Genomic DNA, 5,411 nt, shown 5'->3' on the forward strand with positions numbered 1-5,411 from the left:
TCTCGCTGGGGGGGGGGGGGGGCGGGCAGCGCGATAATCTTGTTGATGATGATGTTGTTGATGATGCTGTTGATGATGGTGGTGATGTTGTTGACGATGTTAATGATAAGTCGACCAACTTCTGTTGATGACTCTGCCGTCGCTGCTGCGGCTGCTGCAGATCCCTCTTCTACTCGTAAAGTTGTTTGCGGATGTTGCCGATATAGCGAATGATGTAGCTGATGATGTTGCCGCTGCTGATGATGATGCTGTTGATGGTGTTGCTGCTGATGATGCTGTTGCTGATGAGGATTGCCGTCGCCGCTGCTGCTCTTACTTCTACCGCTGCTGATGATGTTGCTGCTGCTGGCGACGATGTAGCTGCTGATTCTACCGTTACTTCTATTGCTGCTGCTACTGATGATGCTGGCGATGATGTAGCTGCTGCTGATGATGGTGATGCTGCTGCTGGCGATGATGTAGCTGCTGCTGATGACGAAGCTGCTGCTGATGATGTAGCTGCTGCTGCTGATGGTGTAGCTGCTGCTGCTGATGATGCTGATGATGTAGCTGCTGCTGATGATGATGTAGCTGCTGCTGCTGATGATGCTGATGATGTAGCTGCTGCTGATGTAGCTGCTGCTGCTGCTGATGATGTAGCTGTTGCTGCTGCTGGAGGAGCGCTCCCTTCTCTCGCGCGCTCCACGAGTCGCGAGGAACTTCCCTCGCGCGAGCCGCTTCCTCCTTTTCGGACGTGACGTCACAACCCTCCAATTAAGACGCCCCCCCCCCCCGCTCCTCCTACCCCCACCCCTACCCCCCCCCCCGCTCCTCCTACCCCCTTACCCCCACCCCCGCTACTCCCACCCCCACCCCCTTACCCCCCCCCGCTCCTCCTCTTCCCACCCCCTTACCCCTGCCCGCCCGCTACTCCCCCCCCGCTCCTCCCACCCCCAACCCCCCCCCGCTCCTCCCCTCAGCCGGTGCCTCCACAAGTGCAGTAGTAGTAATATAATCATATAATGGTAATAATAATATAATCTGTGATTGCACAGTGAAAACCACGCACCAGCTACCAGACCTACCGACTCGCGTTGTGCTGGAGGCTCCTGCCTCGCCTTGCCAGCCCCGCCTCGCGTCCACGTAGCCACGCCCACCACGGCACTAGCACCGCGTCATATACGTAGAGGCTGCTGCTGCCTTCCTGCTCGTCCGTGGTTCCTCCTCCTCTCACTCCGTGGTTCTTCCTCTCAGTCCGTGGTTCCCGATCTCACTCCGTGGTTCCTCCTCTCAGTGCGTGGTTCCTCCTCCTCTGAGTCCGTGGTTCCTGATCTCACTCCGTGGTTCCTGATCACACTCCGTGGTTCCTCCTCTGAGTCCGTGGTTCCTGATCTCACTCCGTGGTTCCTCCTCTCAGTCCGTGGTTCCTCCTCCTCTGAGTCCGTGGTTCCTGATCTCACTCCGTGGTTCCTGATCTCACTCCGTGGTTCCTCCTCTCAGTCCGTGGTTCCTCCTCCTCTGAGTCCGTGGTTCCTGATCTCACTCCGTGGTTCCTCCTCTCAGTCCGTGGTTCCTCCTCTCAGTCCGTGGTTCCTCCTCCTCTGAGTCCGTGGTTCCTGATCTCAGTCCGTGGTTCCTCCTCTCAGTCCGTGGTTCCTCCTCCTCTGAGTCCGTGGTTCCTGATCTCACTCCGTGGTTCCTCCTCTCAGTCCGTGGTTCCTCCTCCTCTGAGTCCGTGGTTCCTGATCTCAGTCCGTGGTTCCTCCTCCTCTGAGTCCGTGGTTCCTGATCTCAGTCCGTGGTTCCTGATCTCACTCCGTGGTTCCTCCTCTCAGTCCGTGGTTCCTCCTCCTCTGAGTCCGTGGTTCCTGATCTCACTCCGTGGTTCCTGATCTCACTCCGTGGTTCCTCCTCTCAGTGCGTGGTTCCTCCTCCTCTGAGTCCGTGGTTCCTGATCTCACTCCGTAGTTCCTGATCTCACTCCGTGGTTCCTCCTCTCAGTGCGTGGTTCCTCCTCCTCTGAGTCCGTGGTTCCTGATCTCAGTCCGTGGTTCCTGATCTCACTCCGTGGTTCCTCCTCTCAGTCCGTGGTTCTTCCTCCTCTGAGTCCGTGGTTCCTGATCTCAGTCCGTGGTTCCCCTGGCGTCGCTGTGCGGTGGCGGCGCTGCTGTCGTCACAAGATGACGTCATTCTCGCCTCGTCCCCGTTGGTGCTGACTGGGACCATCGGTCGCTTTGCGATGATAGCGAGGAGCGAAGTTCATCCTCGAGGTTTTAGGGTTTGGGGCCGTCCATAAATGACGTCACGCGATGTTGGACGGTTTTTGACCCCCCCCCCCCCCCCATTCGTCACACGACGTCACAAAAAGTCAGACCCCCCCCTAAAATATGACGTCACAAAGCTCTGCCCCCCACCCCAAAAAAAATAAAACATGCTTCAAATCGCTTTAAACTATTGTCATTGTAGTGCGTATTTAATGTGGCACTTTTCTCTGATTTATTAAAAAGTCTATTTAATAAAGTAAAACGTGTTGTCTAAATTTATTTAAAGTTGCGCATTTTGATGTGACGTCACTTTTCTCACCCCCCCCCCCCCCTCGTCACACATCGTCACAAATGTCTGACCCCCCCCCCCTAGGTGCGTGACGTAATTTATGGACGGCCCCTTACATCGCGTAAATGCATAAATGTGTCGTTAAAACCCGCCACCACCCGACACAGCCAACTAGTAAGGGTTGTCACGTAAACAGAACGTGGCCAATTCGTCACTAGTACAGCACTAGTGTGTAGTGTAGTATATAGTGTAGTGTAAAGTGTACTAGTACAGCACTAACCGGTGTGTTGGAGAGCCAAGCCACAACATTTACAATCTGAGCACGACGTTTCGCCAGTAATTACAACTAGCTTCATCAGGCGCCAGACAGTTTTGTGGAGAAGTCCACCTGTTTCGTTCCTTATCTAGAGGCGTCGATGTGGTGACTACACTTCTGCGCTCTTGCACAATGTGGGGGGGGGGGGGCAGTGATTATATATATTTACGCGATCTAACCCAAAAACTTTCTACATTTGAAGTTTTCGTGACTGCAAGGATCCATACTCTTTGGTTCTTTCGGTAAAGTCACGTAGGTGAAAAAAAGTAAGAATAAAAGGAGAAACAATCTAATTAAATTACGACGTTTTGGAAGCAACACAAGCTTCCGTCATCAGGTGGGACAACCACAGCTGAGAATGTCCCACCTGATGACGGAAGCTTGTGTTGCTTCCGAAACGTCGTGATTTAATTTGATTATTTCTATTTTTATTTTTTCACTTACGTGACTTTACCGAAAGAACCAAAGAGTATTAACCCAAAAACCTCTGTTATGGATGATGTTGGTCGCGAAAGCCTCCCGCGTGTTAAAAGGAGCGAAGTGGATTAATGGAACCAAAGACCGCAGTGGGGTGGCGTGGATCGCACACTCGCAATGCAGTCGTGGCCGGTTCGGTGCCATCTCCCGGCGCGGCAGGTGAACCGATGGGGGCGGGTTTCTTACCCCCCTCCCCTCCAACCTCCTCTCCCCTCCCCCCACCTCCCCCCCACCTCCCCCCTCTCCCCTCCCCCCACCTCCCCCCCACCTCTGCTCAGCAGGCAGGGCGAGTGGGGCTCGCCACGGGGCAGGTCGCGGGAGCTCACAACCACTGCCAACACGCCAGGTCGACGTGGAAGAGTAACGCGAGGGCGAGTAACGCCAGGTAAAGTAACGCCAAGGCGAGTAACGCCAGGTAAAGTAACGCCAAGGCGAGTAACGCCAGGTAAAGTAACGCCAAGGCGAGTAACGCCAGGTAAAGTAACGCCAAGGCGAGTAACGCCAGGTAAGTAACGCCAAGGCGAGTAACGCCAGGTAAAGTAACGCCAAGGCGAGTAACGCCAGGTAAAGTAACGCCAAGGCGAGTAACGCCAGGTAAAGTAACGCCAAGGCGAGTAACGCCAGGTAAAGTAACGCCAAGGCGAGTAACGCCAGGTAAAGTAACGCCAGGCGAGTACGCCAGGTAAAGTAACGCCAAGGCGAGTACGCCAGGTAAAGTAACGCCAAGGCGAGTAACGCCAGGTAAAGTAACGCCAGGGCGAGTAACGCCAGGTAAAGTAACGCCAAGGCGAGTAACGCCAGGTAAAGTAACGCCAAGGCGAGTAACGCCAGGTAAAGTAACGCCAGGGCGAGTAACGCCAGGTAAAGTAACGCCAAGGCGAGTAACGCCAGGTAAAGTAACGCCAAGGGCGAGTAACGCCAGGTAAAGTAACGCCAGGCGAGTAACGCCAGGTAAAGTAACGCCAAGGCGAGTAACGCCAGGTAAAGTAACGCCAAGGCGAGTAACGCCAGGTAAAGTAACGCCAGGGCGAGTAACGCCAGGTAAAGTAACGCCAAGGCGAGTAACGCCAGGTAAAGTAACGCCAAGGCGAGTAACGCCAGGTAAAGTAACGCCAGGGCGAGTTACGCCAGGTAAAGTAACGCCAGCGCGGGTAACGCCAGGTAAAGTAACGCCAGGGCAAGTAACGCCAGGTAAAGTAACGCCAGGGCGAGTTACGCCAGGTAAAGTAACGCCAGCGCGGGTAACGCCAGGTAAAGTAACGCCAGGGCAAGTAACGCCAGGTAAAGTAACGCCAGGGCGAGTTACGCCAGGTAAAGTAACGCCAGCGCGGGTAACGCCAGGTAAAGTAACGCCAGGGCAAGTAACGCCAGGTAAAGTAACGCCAGGGCGAGTTACACCAGGTAAAGTAACGCCAGCGCGGGTAACGCCAGGTAAAGTAACGCCAGGTAAAGTAACGCCAGGTAAAGTAACGCCAGGGCGAGTAACGCCAGGTAAAGTAACGCCAGGTAAAGTAACGCCAGGTAAAGTAACGCCAGAGCGAGTTACGCCAGGTAAAGTAACGCCAGGTAAAGTAACGCCAGGGCGAGTTACGCCAGGTAAAGTAACGCCAGGTAACATAACGCCTGTGCAAGTAACGCCAGGTAAAATAACGCCAGGGCGAGTAACTCCAGAGAAATTAACGCCATGGCAAGTAACGCCATGGGTAGTAACGTCAGGGAAAGTAACTCCGGGGAAAGTAACGCCAGGGCTGCAACGTCATACCTCGTCGACTGCAATCGATGTAAACGATTAATCGTTAGGCCCCGACCGACAGGTGAAGTGGGTGCCACGTGGCTCTGCTCCATGGGGGGGTAGCGCCCCCTCGTGGCAGCCGCCACCGGCAGCAAGCGACGCGTTATTGTTGTGGTTGTTGTGGTTGTTGTTGTGGTCGTTGTTGTGGTCGTTGTTGTGGTCGTTGTTGTGGTTGTTGTTGTAGTGTAGCGGTTAGCGCGCTGCGTTACGAACCCGGTGACCCGAGTTCAATTCTCGCTCACGGCCAACACCAGTGACGATTATCTGAACCTGTCCTGTGCCTTCCCTTGGCCG

Source organism: Lethenteron reissneri, chromosome 37 (assembly GCF_015708825.2).
Source record: "Lethenteron reissneri isolate LAM-NWPU_2019-01 chromosome 37, ASM1570882v1, whole genome shotgun sequence".
NCBI classification, from domain to species: Eukaryota; Metazoa; Chordata; class Hyperoartia; order Petromyzontiformes; family Petromyzontidae; genus Lethenteron; species Lethenteron reissneri.